This window comes from Canis lupus, chromosome 17, assembly GCF_011100685.1.
Source record: "Canis lupus familiaris isolate Mischka breed German Shepherd chromosome 17, alternate assembly UU_Cfam_GSD_1.0, whole genome shotgun sequence".
Lineage (NCBI taxonomy): Eukaryota > Metazoa > Chordata > Mammalia > Carnivora > Canidae > Canis > Canis lupus.
Genome location: NC_049238.1, coordinates 26,163,060 through 26,180,488, shown reverse-complemented (window position 1 = coordinate 26,180,488; position 17,429 = coordinate 26,163,060). Strand labels below are relative to the sequence as shown.

Below are 17,429 nucleotides of genomic sequence, written 5' to 3'. Positions count from 1 at the left end.
AGATGATCGTTAGCAGCAGCAGCACAGAAGCAGACAGTACTATGTCTGTCCAGGTACACAGGACACAAGATGCACACCAGTTCCCTTTGGACTGCCATGTTTAGGACCTCATGGCTATGTGTGGGGCCACCCTGTCACTGACACCACCCTGTAACATGGTTAGGTACTTGCTGTAAATGGCATCCTTGCTGAGGGTCCCTGATGGACCTCCCTTGAGCACCCTCAACTAAAGGTTAAAAATACAACATTCATTACCCTCAGATCCTTAATATGAGAAAACACCATAAAACAAATGTCTTAGAAGAAAATTATTCAGGACTATGTTTACAATCTGGCTTTATGATCCAATGATTCAATTTAGGACTTCAATTAAGGGGAAGAATAATCAGAGGATGCCTCAGAGCCTTTATGATTAGTAATTTTATTGTTCTTAAAAGTTAATGTTGTCTACTTTGGCCATAAGAGCTCACCACTTTAACCCATGACTGTACCTTATTATTCTACTACAATGGTATTCTTCTATCCTCAATAAAGACTTGTGGTTAAAGCAAATCCAAGCCCTTCAAACTGTAACTGAAGAGCATCTTTTCTAACCACACTATAACATCAGCACCACCCATTACCTGAATGGCCTTCCCACGAGATTTCCTCTATCCTCAAAACCCATTTCAAACAATTCCTACTCTAATTTTTCCCCAAGGGAGAGCAATGTCCGTCCCTTGAAACCCAACTACTTCAAACTGGGAGCTACCTGAAGATACAACCACGTTTTGTTCATATTTTGTATTTCCAGGGCTGGGAAAGGGGCTAGCACATAGAATCGGTTCATTAGGTGCTTATTGGCTGGATGGATGAGGCTCCAGTCTGAGACACTCTTCTGGAACCTATACATTCTTCCTTGTATTAGTTTCCTCTTACTAAGAAGTAATCACCATCTTCATGGCCTAAAACAATACACATTTATTATCTCAGATTCTAGGAGACGGTAGTCTGGGCACAGAATAAGTGAGTCCTTTGCTTCAGGGTCTCAAGGGGTTACAATCAAGGTGTCGGCTGGGCTGCAGTCTCATCTGAGGCTCAACTGAGTAAGACTCTACTTCCAAGATCATCTAGGTTGTTGGAAGAATTCATCTCCTTGTGGCTGGAGGATTGAGGGCTCCAGCTTCATCCTGCCTACCAGTGAGACACTGCCTGCAGTTTCCTGCCACGTGGCTCTCTCTACAGGCAAGCCACAAGCACAAGTCAGCTTACTTTTTCCAAGCCAGCAAGAAGTCTCTCACTCCAGTCAGCCAAAAAGGAGTCCTATATAACATAACATAACCAAGGAGGTGACATCCCATCACCTTTGCCAAATTCTACTGACTAGAAGCAAGTTATAGGTTCTGCCCACACTCGAGGGGAGGCAATTATACAGAGGTGCATCTGCCATAGTCCTAGGGCTGTGGTCATCCTGGCCTTCCACTGGCTGTGAGCTCCACAGAGCAGTGTCCTCACTGTATTCTTAGCCCCTGGCACACTGCCTTCTACAAAGCAGGCACTTCAGACAAAATTAGTGAGTTGAAATGAAAGGTTGAGGCAGAGGTAAGAAATAGACTTCAAAGGACATATAGAGAGAGATAAATCAGTTATAGAAACATTAGCAGTTGTTTAAAACAAAAAAGAGATTATCCACACAGAGACCAAAAGTGTGAGAATTAAGGATTTTTAGGAGTGCCTGGGTGGCTCGGTTAGTTAAGCGGCTGCCTTCAATTCAGGTCATGATCCCAGAGTCCTGGGATCGAGCCCCATGTTGGGCTCCCTACTCAGTGGGGAGTCTGCTCCTCCCTCTCTGCTCCTCCCCCTGCTTCTCCCCTTGCTCATGCTCTCTCTCTCACTCCCTCAAATAAGTTAATAAATAAAATCTTTTAAAAAAAAAAAAAGAACTAAAGATTTTTAAAATCCAGCAATTCCTCAAATTTGTTTTTTTCAAAAATCTGAATACTATTTTCTAAGATTGTGGCCTTGTCTACAGGATAAACATTTGGGTGTATTATCAAAAGTAACATGTAGAAAATTTGCTCACACTGGGAAAAGAAAATAAAATATTTACTTTTAACCAAGTAGAACTATTACCACAAAAACTGATAATTTAACTAGAAGCCTTGCCCTGCCCCCCAAATCTTTCTACTTGGAAAGAAAATAGATATTTTTAGACCTAATTTTTCTTCAATATCCAGGTAAAGTATCTTTGCATTCATTTATTTTGCAGAAAGGAGATACATAATGGGGGGGGGGGGGGGGAGGGACTCCCTATTTCACAGGACAAGCAAAGCAACTCCTTCTTCAGCTCTTTCTACAAAGGTTCCCAGTCTCATAACAGGCAATTCCTTTCCTAAAAATACATCTAATAAAAGTGTAGATCATTGCTGAAATTCTTCACTGGGCTGTTTCCAAACATCTGATGCATTCCTTCAGCAACGTGCAGGCCTGAATCAGCAGGACCCCAAGGAATGGCCAAGCAACACCGCCTCATCCCTTCTCCGTCTCAACTTCCTCATCCTCATATGAGAAAGCTTTGTCCCTGCCAATGCTGAGGGCATGTTCTGGACAAGAGCTTGGTCTTCATTTCACTTCTGAAGTATTTTGGAAACCAGTAATGGCACCTTCCTCCAAAACAAAATGTCACATTCACTCCTGTTACTTTTATTAATTTTGTAATACCTTTCTCCTCCCTTCCTGGCCCTTAACATCTTTCATTCCGGTATACTCACTTTAAACCTGGCATCCTCAGGCCTCAGTGTGGCTCAGCTGCTCAGCGCTTATGAAAACCAGGGTCACGGGGTCACCCCTGAGGGTTCCAGTTTGGTAAGGCTGGTGGGAGGGGGGCCACAACCTGCTTCTGCTATCCATCCCATGGGGGACTACAATGCACAAGGGAGCCAAGCAGCATACCTTGCTACACGCAGCTAGGAAGAATACGAAGAAGTATGATTTAAGCATTTTCCATATTAAAGAACAGAAGAGAACTAGAAAGTCCTGAAGGTACAAAACTCACATTCCCCGAATGGCAAAATGGCTGCCCAGGGCCCCTCCGTGAGCGTGCAAATAGAATGTGTGGTGACGTGTGTGGCTCAGATTACCAGGTGGCCCACCTGAGACTAGGGAACTGCTCCATGCCCGGGAAGGAGGAAAAGACAAGCTTCTAGTCCCCAAGGCCTGGAACCAAAGGGAACCAATTTCCCTGAACCCCTCCTCTGTCTACACATGATGAAAAAGAGGAGGAGCTGGGTGTAGCTAGAGCAGTGGTCCTCAAACCACAGCTGCGACAGCACTGCCTAGAAGGCCCATTAAAACAGAGTGCTGGGGTCATGATCTCGAGGTCCTGGGATCCGGCCCTGAGTTGTCAGGCTTCCTGCCCAGTGGGGGTCTGCTTCTCCTTCTCCCTCTCCCTCTGTCCCTTACCCCCAATCACGTTCTCTCTTGTTCTCTTCTGTCTGAAATAAATAAAATCTTTAAAACACACACAGAGTGCTGGGCCCCATGCCTAGTTTCTGATTCAGCAGGTCTAAGACAGGGACTGAGAATCTGCATTTCCAGCAAGTCCCCAAATGCTGCTGCTGCCCCTGATTTAGGGACCATACTTTGAGAACCACTAGGTTTGTGAAGTGCCAGTCAAGCAGTCTATACTTTTGGACAGAATGGGGCAATTTTACCAAAGAAAGAGCCTTGAAGGCTTAAAACTCAGCATTAAAAATGGTTACGCAAAAAAAAAAAAAAAAAAAAAAAAAAATGGTTACGCAGGAAGATTTGCTGTAATATACATTCTCTCATGCTTAATAATATAATCTCAGTAGCCACTGATTTAAATGAATTTCAGCTGGTCTTGCCCTCAGAAACAAATGTGACTTGTAATGCTTATTAATCAAGAAACCTTACTGAGGGTCTATTGTGCACACAGAACTGCTATGTAGTCCAACTTCCTAATGGATAAAAAGTAAAACAAAAACAGGGTCCCTGCCTTTAATTTACTTATCGTCTGTATTATTTCACCTCCAATTACTAAGAAGTTTTGGACTAACTTAACATAACCATTCACTATCACAGTAAAGAAAGAAAGAAACAGCTCTCTTGAAAGGATTCTTGTCTTTCCTTACCCTCTACTTTAAGGAAGACACAGCAAGTCACTTGACGATGGGAAGGGGGGCATAAAAGTGGGGAGTTAGGTATTTTTGTTTATTTTCAAACCAACTTCCAGCCTATTCCCCAGAGACCATAAACCTTCAGTAAATGGCACCATCAACATAAAAACATGAGACACAGACCTGTAATCCTCAAACACCCACTGTAATACGTTAAGACTTCTATTTTTCCAGACAAGAAAATATACCAACACGATAGAAAAAAAAATTCACAAACTGAAAACTTTTCACAAATAGCCAGAAAAGCCTTATTAATATCACCACATGTTTTCAGAGCTCTTTTGTGAAACATTTTCACAAACCCCATTTTACTTGCTATTTTCTACAAAACGGGGGGTGTGTAGCCAACGGGTGCTATGAACCCCATTTAGAAACAGAATAAAATTGCCCAGGGACAGTGAGTGACCACCCAAAAGGCCCAGCAGAGGTAGCCTTTGCACCGACCTCAGGTTTGCCTCACAATTTGTGAAATTTAGATGGGTGGGGGAGTCCTGTAATGTAGAAAACCTCAGAACAGCATTCAAGTGTATTCCAAAAATTTTATATTCTGCATCTAACACATCCTAACTGCTCTCTGAATTTTCCATGGTGGCTAGATTGGGATTCTTAGCTTTTGTTCTTAAAGGATATAACATCTTATTTTTTATTTAGAACCATATGCAGATCCCCACTAATTTCCTTTTAACATAGCAGTGACCAGAGACTTTATTTTTTTTTTTAAACCCTCAAACTTTCATCCTAAATGTTGGCCAGTGGCTCTGGTGAAAGTGTCACCTTTTGTCTGTCAGAGCTCAGCAGAGGCCTGAGGCTGCCATTAGCATAGGGCCAGTCTGGTGATCTGGGCACAATGCAGGTGGTCAGGCTATGATAATAATTTGTGTTGCTGGCTTTGGGTACTTCACTGTTCTATATGCAGTTTTTGTCATCAATTAAAAAAAATAGCATCAGTAAAAAAAAATGAGCTTTCAATTTAAAGCATTCTTTGTCCATACCTTCAAAGAAGTGCTGTAAAAAAATCAGATCCTGTCTTGTGTTTTATTTCTTAACAGTAAAATCCACTTGCATTTACAAGTCCCCTGTGTTATTTATGGCCTTACGCAGCCTACAAGACCTAATAGGGATCCAGATCTAGCTCCAGATCACTCTGGCCCTCACTGTGACAACCCAGCAAACCCACTTCTAGGTCCCTACACTGGGCCAGATATATTCCCTACCAGGGCCTTTGTACTAGCTGTTCTCACCTCTGCACAACTATCTCCTCTGTAAAGGTTCTCTCTTAATTCATCACCAAAATACAGCCAGCATCTATTTCTCCCCTATGAAGAACGGATCCCATTAGTTCAGTAAAGTGGACCACGTCAATTCCAGATGAGCAACACCTTCGTCAAATTCATCTTCCCACCCACCAACCAAACTCATCTTTTCCTCCGGTCCAGCAGAACCAACAGTGCGTATTCAAAAACCAGCCCATCCATCTCCTAATTTACAAAACACGACATTTCGCAAACTGTTTACTTACGTCTGTGCCAACAATATTACTCAAATGCGGTGCAGTGAAAGAGCCACAGGGAATAGAGAAGCTGGCCAAGAGCAGTATTCAGGGATCTAAGATTACAGGGAAAATCATACAACATTCATTTTACTTGGTCCCAAATCTCTATCAGATGATGTTGAACAGAAAGATTCTAAAATTGGCAGGGAGAAAGGAAAAGTTGTCTTAAAGTTTGGGCCATGCCAGGGCAGCCTTCAGAAAGAAAGCTGAAGGAAACAGAATAAGGTGGTGTGCCCTTGAAAAGCTGTCATAATAAGCAGTGTCTGTAGGGCAAGGATAAGCACGAGGGGAAAGAACACCAAATGGAAAGGATTGCTAAAAAGGTGAGAGTACACAAAGAAAGGAAGGAGAATTCTCTAGATAGCATTTAGAGGACAGTATTTTCAACACAACATCAGAGATGCTGGTTCAGTTCATCTCTATTCAATTCGGCTAGCATCTGTACTGTGGCAAAGAAGGGAGCCTGGGTGCTTAACACAACACAGAGTAAATCCTGCTCCACACGGATGGGGAGAGAGATGCCTCTCCCACGCCAGGTCCACCTACACCCAAAGTCAAGAAAGAGTGAAATCACAGTGCTCTGGGAGAGGGGAGGAGGGAGCCATGGTGTTCACCAGGGGACCTGAAAAACAGAGACAGGGGTGTGTAAAAGGCTGGGGCGCTCAGGAGGGGGCAGGCCTAAGCAGAATGGAAGCCCCTGAGAACTTGAATACGGTTGGACAGGAGTCCTGTTCTGCATGCACTTTTTATATATTACTTCATGTGGTTCCCCAACAAGCTTCTGAATGGTGAGTCAGACCATTATTGTATCTGTAACCTAGCCGTCCCCCCCTCATCTCCCCAGTCTCACAGTGAGGAGGTGTTAACATCCAGACAGGAGCCCTGTATCCTCCAAAGAATGAACTTTTTTTTTTTTTAAGAGAGGGATGGGGGAAAGAAGCAAAGGGAGAGGGAGAGCGAGAATTTTAGCAGGCTCCCCACTCAGTGTGGAACCCAACATGGGCTCAATCCCATGACCCTGAGATCATGACCTGAGCCAAAATCAAGAGTCAGATGCTCATCCGACTGAGCCATCCAGGTGCCCCCAAAGACTGAACTTCTAACCACTGACCTACACTGCCTTCTAGCTTAGGACAAGAAAATATAGAGCCACTAAGGGGAGAAAGAAGAGGAAGGCAAGAAAGGCACAGGGGAGACCAGTAACAGGCAGCATTTCCTTCTTGCAGCCACACTGTGTTAGGCACACAGATTCCTGGCTACCAAGGCACTGTGCCTACATGAAATGTTCAATCCTTAATAAGTAAAGCAAATTAATTGGTACACATGAGCATATACAAATACTTTCAGCTCTGATGTGTTTTTCCATAAGTACCGAAACACCTAATTTGTGTTACTTTCATATACTTTTTTCTCTCTACTAACAAGATAGGAAACATTAGTAAAACATGCATTTAGAACAAGATAAGACCATAGTCTCTTCCTTATCTATAAATCATTGTGTTTAAATATCACATCATGGAGTCTTTAAAAATATGACCCTGATGACTAGCTACTGGATGCATTTTCTATGTTTTTATGTATTTAAAATATTTTATTAATAAAAATTGAATATTTTCAATTTCAATTGGGGAAAAAACACCCAATGAGTTCCAATGTGTTTTAAACCTTTTTTAGAAACACTTTAAGTACACCTACTATTTACAAGTTTGCATATTTCCAACTCTTATAACAATGTATATATATTTATCAAACTTCCAACTAACTAATGAAAAAAACTGGATGAAATAACCCCATATGCAGCAGACTCTGTATGTACTATTCAAAATTGACCTAAACCAATATTCAGAGGGCTTTTGCCTTGAGAAATTTCTAAATTGTTAAGTGCTGGGCTTGGTCTTTAAAGTCCTACACAAAGAATCACAAATAATGCCCAGAAGAGGGTTCCTTCTGGACAACTGCTTCTCAAAATCTGGACTTCCTTCATCAGCATCATTTGCGGTGCTTGTTAAAAACCCAAGAGATGTTGATTCAATAAAGCAGTTTAACAAATTCCTCTTGGGATGAGTTGCACATTGACATTTAGGAGCCATCAATCTTGAATTTTTTCACTAACGTTTTTTTAAAGATCTATTTATTGGGATCCCTGGGTGGCTCAGCAGTTGAGCATCTGCCTTCAGTTCAGAGCATAATCCCAGAGTTCCAGGATCGAGTCCCACGTCGGGCTCCCTGCATGGAGCCTGCTTCTCCCTCTGTCTGTGTCTCTGTCTTCTGTGTCTCTCATGAATAAATAGAATCTTTAAAAAACAAAACAAAAATCTATTTATTTATTTGAAAGAGCAGGAGAGGCAGAGGGAGAAAGAGACAGAATCTCAAGCAGACTCCACACTGAGCATGGAACCCAACACGGGCTTGATCTAAGCACCCTGAGACCATGACTTGAGCCAGAATCAAGAGTAGGACACTTAACCACTGTGCCATCCAGGCACCCAGATCTAGAATCTTTTAAAAAAGACCACATAGAATGGCCAGTCATAAACAAAATCAACAGTGGCCAGTTCCTTACCTCTCCCACTCCCTGGCACAGCCAGAGCTCCTGCATTAAGAAGACTAGAGAGATCCACAGTCACAGATGCATGGGAGAGGCCCAACTCCACTTCTGCCCACCCATCCTTGCATCTTTGGGTCATTGCTAAGGATACCCCAAGTCCCTAGGTAGGGGTGGCCCAACTCTTGAGAAGCCCCCCTCTCAAGCCCATGTGCCCAGCATCTTCAGCCTTACTTTATGAGTTGAGTATATCCTCCCAACCCTCCCACCCAAAAAATGTGTTGGAGTCTTGACCCAGTACCTGAGTACACGACCTTATTTGGACCCCACTTGGAGTCTGAGTCTTTACAGAGGTAATCCAGTTTAAATGAGGTCATTAGGGGAGGCTGGGTGCCCTGACAAAAAGGGGGAATTTGACACAAAGACAGAAGGACCATGATATAAAGGGACACCGGGAGAAGTAGGCCTTCTAGAAGTCAAGGAGAGAGGTCTGGAACAGACCTTCCCTCATAGCCCCTGAAGGAACCAACCCTATCCACAACTTGATTTTGGAATTCCAGTCTCCAGAACTCTGTGACAAGAAAGTTCTGTTGTTCTAAGCCACCAGTTCATGTACCTTGTTATGGCAGCCCGAGCAAAGTGACTTGAGGCAGTACAAGCCAATCCCTCTGCAGGCTGTCAGGAGGGGTCACAGCACCGATGTCCAGGCATCCCAGACCCGTAGAAAGAACAAGGGATCAGGAACCGCAAGATCTGGGGGGGGGGGGGGGGGGGGGGGGGGGGGGGGGGGGGGGGGGGGGGGGGGGGGGGGGGGGGGGGGGGGTGTCCAAGCAGTGCCCCCTCACCCCCGGCCTGTAAAACACGTAGTAAATCATGCCTGCCTCTCCCACCCGCAGAGTGTGTGAAGATCAAGAAAATGCTCCCCGCCTGCAAGAAAGCACTATGCAGGTTGTCCTCATCGCTCAGCAGCTCTTCCGCGTAGGCTCCGATCCTGGTCAGCACTGGAGTGGCGACACAGCCCCAGCACTCCAACTCCCCCTGTTAATCACTAGGAAGGACTTGGAAACAAAATCTGCATTTCAGGAAAATTCAGTTCGAGCTCCCAAACATGTTTGAGTATGTTTGGAATATCCAAGACAACAAATAACAGCGTCAGAGACAGCAAACTCTCGAGGCTGCCAAAGGTCCTTTCAACAAGTCAGGCTTCCTAAGGGCCAAGGGTTCACCGGGCAGAGAAGCACTTCAATAAACCAGGCCAGGCAGGAGCAGGCGGTGTGTCCAGGCCAGGCCATGGGCCGGAGGAGGGCTGCACAATGAAGGTTTAAGTACTATCACAACAGAGAATTTATGGTTTCTCAATGTTTGTTTTAACTAGTGTTGAGAACACATATTTGACCCAGTGTGAACTTGACCTCCAGGTCCCTCTCCCTTTGCCAGGCTGTCTGTGCCACATGACAAGATTTTCCAGCCGACCCTTCCACCCCTGCTCCCAGCAGCTGCCATGGTAAACCTCACTGCAGATCTATTGGCAAAGCAGCTGTCAATGGCCATAGCAGGCATACGAAAAATGTGTAATCATTCTGGGCCTGACTCCCAAGCTTGGCTAGCCAAAAGGGAAGGGAGACAGCCTGAAAAGTCCTCTTGGTCATCTGAACTCCAGCCACATCACTCCCTCCTGGATGATGCCATCTACTGCATCCGTGAACACCAAGGGTATATATGTAGCTGTCTCCTCTGCATCTAATTACGGAACATTTCTACGTTTGGTGGTAGTGTTTTGGGGTTGTTTTTTTTTCCAAAGCAGTGTGGGCTGAATGCCAATGGAAAAGCAATGGAATATCGATTTTTCTGTTTCTTGCTAAGGAGAGAACAAGTCATTTGATGTGCCATGAGTTAAGTGAGTAAAAACAGACCCTGTACTCCCTACAGCTGGCTGCATTTCTCCTCTATTCATAGAACCTGGCACATGGTAAAAGCTAAACAGATATCCGTTAAATAAATGAAAGAACCATCCATGCATTTATGGAGAGCCTGCAATGTGCCAGGCACCCGCGCAGGACTCTTACCTGCCATCTCTCCTCTTCCGTCCTCCTCACTCTGCCAACCTGGCCTCACCCTCATCTCGCCTTTACTCTTTTATGTCATCTGCTCCCAATCCAGCCTCCTCTTTCAAGCTGAGCCCACTGGCTGTGTCTCTCTCTAGGCTGCACTTACCCCACAGGGGCGGGGGGGGGGCGGGGGCAGCAGAGGGGGTGGGCAGTGTGGACACAGAGCGAAGAACCAATAAGGCGCAGATTCAGTATGGACAGAGGAAAAACAGGCAAAAATGAAGAAAGGCACAAATGGGGCACATTAGGGATTTAATGCCCCAAGTGGAAGACAAAGTCTCAAAGCTACAAAGACTCTCCTATAAATGTCTCGTCTTTGGAAAGAGAAAAAAATGCGGTGCCATCACTTTTGCCCAAAACAGATGATTGCCATCAACAGTCCCTCAGTATTAATAGCTAAAATGACATATCTCGCACTAACCTCTTAGCTTCTAGAGATCCACACACAAAGGATGTCTAGTAGAGCAGCATTAGCATGCAACTGGGCATCCCTACAGAGACTAGATGACTGGAGCGCCTAAGACCACCTCTGTGGAGACACACACACATTCCCCGCCACGGTGTGGGTCTGTGCCTGCCTGTTTCCCATCTGATCTGCAATGCAAGGCTCCCTTAATCTTTAGTCTTCAGAAGCATTTGCCTGTGGCACAATATTTAAATTAAGTTTCACTAAAAACAACAGAGTCTGGCTCCAAGAGCATCTTATTTTTCTTCACTGAAGTAAGCAAATGGAACAACATAAATACGACCCATCTCTCACAGAAACATTTTTTGCATCAATTGGACAGGACCTATATAAACTGAAATTATTCAGCTAACCCCTTTCAATTATCCTCAAAATAGAATGACAATTAGGAGGCACCCTGGGTGGTACGTTTAAATGCGCATTCACATTTTATGATGACTAGGAAGGAGGGAACTTCCGAGGTTTTGTATTAAGTATAAAAAAGCATACCCAAGCGCAATTGTTCAATTCAGCAAAATAAGGAAATGAGACACCAATTTCTTTTTTTTTTTTTTTTAGTTTTTTTTTTTTTTTCAATTTTCACTTATTTATGATAGAGAGAGAGAGAGAGGCAGAGACACAGGCAGAGGGATAAGCAGGCTCCATGCACCGGGATGCCCGATGTGGGATTCGATCCGGGGTCTCCAGGATCGCGCCCTGGGCCAAAGGCAGGCGCCAAACCGCTGCGCCACCCAGGGATCCCGAGACACCAATTTAAAATCAATTTCTTTTACAATCCAAAGTTCACTGGTACTTACTGACACAGTTACCGTCACAAAAACGGTGTCAGGATTTTTTCAATTTAATTTACATATACTTTAGGAGAGTATTTCTACCTCTGAACAGCAAGCTTTATCCAAAAAGAACTAGAGACACACAAATAGTCTAATATTTAGTCATTTTAAAGTTCTACTAAAATGAATCATTCAGAACAAACTGCTTTCTTTTTTCTTGGAAATCGAAGCCAAGACAGCATGGGAGTGACTGGCCTTTTCATTTATTCTCTGCCTCTCCCCCCCACCCCAATAATCTCTATTAAGGAATAATTGACAAATAAAAATTGTATATATTTACGATATATGATGTTTTGATATACACATACACTGTGAAATAATCACCACAATCAAGCTAATTAACATACCTATCACCTTATATAGTTAACATTGTTTAGGGAGTAGAACACTTTAAGATCTATTCTCTGAGCAAATTTCAAGTAGACAACCTCACATTGTTAACTATAGTCACACTGCTGTACATTTGATCCCCAGAACTTACTCATCTTGTGTGATGAAACTTTGTACCCCTTGACCATCATCTCCCCATTACCCCATCCCCCAACCCTAAACTACTTCAAAGCTATAATACAAAAAGCGATCCATATCAATATTACTTAAAAAGAAGACGATGATGACACCAGCTGGGGAGACACGCATAGGAAAGAAAAGAAAACCAAGTAATAAAGAAATGAGTCGGGATTTGCTTGGCTTGATCCAATAATAAACTAGGAATCTTTCTGGTCTCATCAAGGCTTTTTTATACCCTTTCTTTTTCATCTTGATACCTGGAATGATCCAACAAAGGGAGCGAGGTTTATCACAATCATTTCTGGATGAGAAGATACAGGGTCAGAAAGGTTGAGTGAATTCCTCAAGGCCACACAGCTAGCAAAGGCTCCGGGATCTGAACTCAGGGCCAAGGGCTCTTCTAGTAGCACACTGCTGGGCCGTGGACACAAGTTTCACAGCATGAGTTATAACCCCGTCATCCCATCCAAAAGCAGACGCTCCTTCATCTCTCTGGCTCTCCCACATATACAAAACAAGTCTCCCATTGAAACATGACTACCTAGTAACTATATTACTTTAGGTTGGGCACTGGCCTACCCCAGCATCACTTTTAAAATTATGCCTGAAAGGAGTTGGGTTGTAAGTTTCTACCACTTGGGCCTGAATTAATTTGTCAGATTGGGCAGCAGAGGAAGGCCAATTTTCTGAATGCTAAAAATCATCAAAAAAGCAAGTGATGTTGCATGGCTTAGACCCTGTGCTGTCCAAGGGCTAACTTCTAGGAATCAGAAAGAGAACGTGAACCAAAGGCGAGAGATATTTCTTGTAGGTATTGTGAGACTAAATCAGTGTAGCAACTTCCTCTGAGACCCTGCAAGTGCCTGTTCCCCCAGAGCCTTCTGCAGCTTCTCTCTTTCTGGATCACCAAAGGACAAACCTGGTCAAACCTAGGCACCACTATACCCTTGACTTCCTCGCCTGGAGAAGCAGGAACCCATGAAGTGGTGCCTCAAGATCCAGCTGCTCTCCTTTCTAAGGCATCTTTGGGTCTTCTGAAACATCTTTGGATCCTCAAATCTTCAGACAGCCTTTTTCAGAGAAGGCACTCAACTGCACCATTTGCCAAGTAAATGTCTCCAAGTCTTGATGCATTCTAACAGGCATCAAAGAAGAGAACCCACCCACTGTCTCTAACACCCTGCTCTGTATCTCCAGCCTTCACACAGCGGCATCCCACTGCAATGGTGCCTTTATGGGTGGGTTAGCTCCATGTTCTAGGGAAACTACAGCATGGCAGGTTTTGAGCAGGAGATACTGAAGGGGAAAGGGTGTGTAATTTGACCTGATTTCATCATAAATTCAGGAAAATGCTGGTCCACTATTGTCAAGTATAATCTAAGAAGAAGTGAAAAATTATGACAGTCTAAATGCCTACAACCCTAAGCATTTCTGATCTAGTGGTTTGAGTTCCATAATCAGGAGGCTGACAGTGAATTCGTATCTGCCATTACTCCTTGACCACAGTTAAATCATAACCCATCCAGACACTCCTTTCTACAAAACCCAGGCCACTATGCTAAAGCCCTCCTGTTTCTTTCAAGGAGTGAAGGTTTTTTTTTTTTTTAACAAGTAGTTCACCAGAATGACTGTACTAGAAATTTTTGCCATTATTTTAAAATCCAAACTATATTTTAAATATATTTAAAATATTAAATCAGTATTTAAAAACCCAAACTACATACAAGACAAATTGCTAAATGTGTGACTTAGTATGCTGAATACCAATAAACACCTCAATTTTGGATTCTGATTCACGATATTTATGGCTCAAGCTCCACGCAAAGAAGACCTAAGAATGCTGAACTTTGAGTGAAAGATTTTTTTAATTTCCAATTAGCGACAAAGTCAACTTGTCCAGAGGAGCCTCAAAACACGTTTTAACTAAATCCTTCACTTTACAATAATCGGGGAAAAGTTTTCTGGTGTTCTCAAACCTTTATGTCCCAATAACACATTCTTCTAAAATGCTGCTAAGATGTGTACGAATTGGAGAAGCACTGAAGGAAACCCCACTTGTAAGTTTTGAAGAACATGAAGTGCTCACCTCCTGGGAAATAATCAGGCCCCAAGGATGGAGGATTCTTGTGGCTGTGTTCAGAAAGCTTTAAAAACTGCTGATATTTTATTTCAGGACAGGGCCACCTACTACCCATTCCCCTCCCGCCATCAACTTAAAAGTTTTGCATTTGTCAATATCTGTGTTTGAGTTCACTGTACTGGTTTGGCATAGGGTACATTCTCCAATGGGAAGTTTCTCCAGGTGTGACAATGGCTCATACTGGGTTGGGGGCAGGGAAACCCCTGAATGCATGGCACGGTTCTGTACAATAAATTGCTGTCCTGATACCATCATCACTGTGACCCAACCCTCCACGGCTGGTAATGAAGGCTGTCGATAACGGGATACACTGCATTGCAGACATTAATTTCCCCAGGACAGCATTAGCCCCTTCATGGGACTCCCGTGAAGCCCCCCTCCCCCATGTGGACAGTCCCACTATTGCCCACCGTGCAGGGCCACAGTGAACATGGAAACTTACGTTTGGTGCACCTCTGGGAGCCGGGGGCCTTACTCCAGCCATGGCAGCACTGGCCTCCACAGACATTAACCCTAAAACAAAGCAAGACCTCTGAGTCCAGCAGTAGCAACCTTCTGTCCCGGAAAGCCCAATTTCTGAGGGTCCCTGCAAAGCCAGGCTCCCGCTTCCACATTCCTCTGGCTTCCAGAGAGTGCCAAGCCATACAGAGGATGCCCGAGCCGAAGCTGCCCGGGTAGAAGGATAAAGACCAGGTACGGGGGAAAGCCCGGAGAACCAAAACGCCTGCATAACCTAGAGCTACACAGGAGGGAAGAAGCAGGTCCACAGAAGTGATTTTCGTAACGACCCCCCCCCCCACCCACGCGCCCCAGGTGGAGCCTAGTGTCCTCTGCACGTTATCTCACCCACCGTTTAAACCGAATCAGAGTTTGGGACAGAAGTGTCCAAACGGGTGAGATCACAGTGCCTGGAACCATGCATGAAGAAAAGAACCAAAGAGGCAACGAAACAAGTTATTCGCCCCCCTGCCCGCAACCTGGGATGGATGGGGAGGAGGGCAGGAAGGATGTTTCTGAGCGCCCAGCGACAGGAGCTTCCCAACCGAAACTTCTGCCAAAGCGGAGACGCCCCCCGGCCCCCGGCCCCCGGCCCCTGGCCCCCGGCCCGGGCCCCCGCCCCGGGGAAGCAGCCCCCGCAGGTGCACGGAAGCTCCAGCCCAGCGTCTCTGGGATGCTGAGAGGTTCTAGGGCACCGACCACGGGCTGATCGCTACAGCCAGCCCTCCCAAAACTTTTTTTTTTTTTTCCTCCCCCACTAGCTAGGGAAAAAAAAAAAAAATTATGACCGAGTTGCAGAGTTTAATTGATGCTGAGGGAGTGAGCTGCAGTGACTTCATGCGTCCGCCCATCTGCTAGGAGCGGCTGGGGTCGCGCTCAGGAGGTTACGCCCCAGGCAGAAATGCCTTTTGTGTTTACCCGCAGCGGAGAGACAATGCGCTGGGGCTCGTCCTGCGGCCCCCGGCGGCCCGCACCCGGCGCTCCCGGCCCGGCCCGGCCCGGCGCGGCGCGGGGAGGGGGGGGGGAGGGGAGGGGGGCGCCCGCCGCCCGGCTCCGAGGGGCCCCGAGCCCGCGGGGGGCTGCGCGCGGGGGCGGGGGTGCGCTTACCCCTGCAGCTGCGGCTTCTGCGGACCCTGCGGCCGCGAGCCCCCGCCGCCCCGGCTCTCGGGCTGCGCTGCTGCGCGCACGGCTTGCCGGCCCTGCTGGGCGCGCGGGGCGGCCGCCGGGGCACCGCCGGGCCGGGGGGCGCGCTGCCCGCCGGGGGCCCCGGGCCGCGCCGGCTCGCGCGGCGGCTCCTGCGGCGGGGGCGGCGGCGGGGGCGGCCGGAGCCCCTGCAGGGCGGCGCCGCCGGGCGGGCTGGTGCGGCGCGTCCGCTCCGAGGGCGCCCCCGGGGAGGCGCGGCTGTACCTGGCGTCGAGCGCGACGTTGAAGGTCCGCGGGCGCGGGCGCGGGCGCGGGGGCGGGGGCCCGAGGGGCAAGGCGGCCGCCGCCAGCCCGGGGCCCGGGCGCACCACGTACGTGATCCTCCGCACCCGGCCGTGGGCCGACGACGCGAGCAGCCCTGCCCAGAGCAGCAGCCCCCACCTGAGCCAGGGCCCCGCCATCGCGGGCCGAGCGGCGCCCCCGGCGCCCGCCCCCGGCCGTGCGGCTCGCCCGGTGCGGCTGCCCGAGCGCGCGGAGGCGGGACGAGGCGGCCCGGGTCGCAGGAGAGGAAGTGGTGCGGGCGGCCGAGCGGCCCCAGACCCCAGCCGAAAGCGGCGGGGAGGAGGGGGCGGGCGGGGGTGGGGAGCGGAGGGGAGGGGCGGGGCGGGGCGGGGGAGCGGGCGGTGCAAGGTGAGGTCGGGGGCGCGGGGCGCGGGGCAGAGCGGGCGAGGGCGGGCGAGGGCGGGCGAGGGCGGGCGTGGGCGCGCGGGACGCTCGGAGGCAGCCCCGGCTGCAAACTCTTTAAAAAGTTGCTCTCGCCGTGGAGCCGAGGGTCAGGTCTGAACAGCCAATCTCCGGCAGACGTGACGTCAGGCAGTAAGTCCTAATTGGGGAAAGCGTGAGATGAGCCCGAGGACGCGCCGCCACCCTCCACATCCACATAGATGGTCCCTGCGGGGCGGCGAGGCGCAGGTCCCCGGCCCCCGGCCCCGCGTCCCGGGAGGCACCAAGGGAAAGGGCTCGGCGAGAGCCGCTGCCCGCCCTCCGCTCCCAGGAGCCCCACGGGCTTCGCTCGATACCGTTTGGAAGGGCCTTTTCTTATCCGTGTTTGTTCGGGTACGACGCTAGGTGTTGGATTAAGATACCAGACCGGGCCCCAGCCGCGCCTGCTCCGGATGCCGAGCTGCCCACCGCAGGGCGTCTAGATGGTTCCCCCTGAGGCTGAAAGCCCCGCGGGGCTGCGTCTCGGGCTGCAGCCTCTGGTACCCGGCTCGCTCCTAGCTTGGCGCGGACGGGAGTGCAGGGTGGGCAGCAGGGGGCGCCCGCCTGGACCGGGAAAGCCCAGGCCAGAGTTGACCCCCAGAGCAGCCTTGCTTTTGGAGAAAAGGCCTCCGGGATAGGCATACAGACTTTAGGATCCGTGACAACCCCGAGCCATTTAGTATTCCAAAAAAAC

At 47.8% G+C, this 17,429-nt stretch overlaps 1 protein-coding gene across 1 annotated transcript in view; it reads right to left on the bottom strand.

Moving 5' to 3' along the window:
• The window catches only part of LOC119877191 (latent-transforming growth factor beta-binding protein 1-like), a 46,851-nt gene extending 30,809 nt beyond the window's left edge, over nucleotides 1–16,042 (bottom strand). Inside the window, exons 1-2 of the mRNA XM_038562401.1 lie at nucleotides 15,938–16,042; nucleotides 14,775–14,845 (exon numbers count right to left, since the gene is read on the bottom strand). The gene's annotated coding sequence lies outside the window, so the exon portion shown is untranslated. The remainder of the gene's footprint in view (nucleotides 1–14,774; nucleotides 14,846–15,937) is intronic.
• Between the last annotated feature and the right edge of the window lie 1,387 nt (nucleotides 16,043–17,429).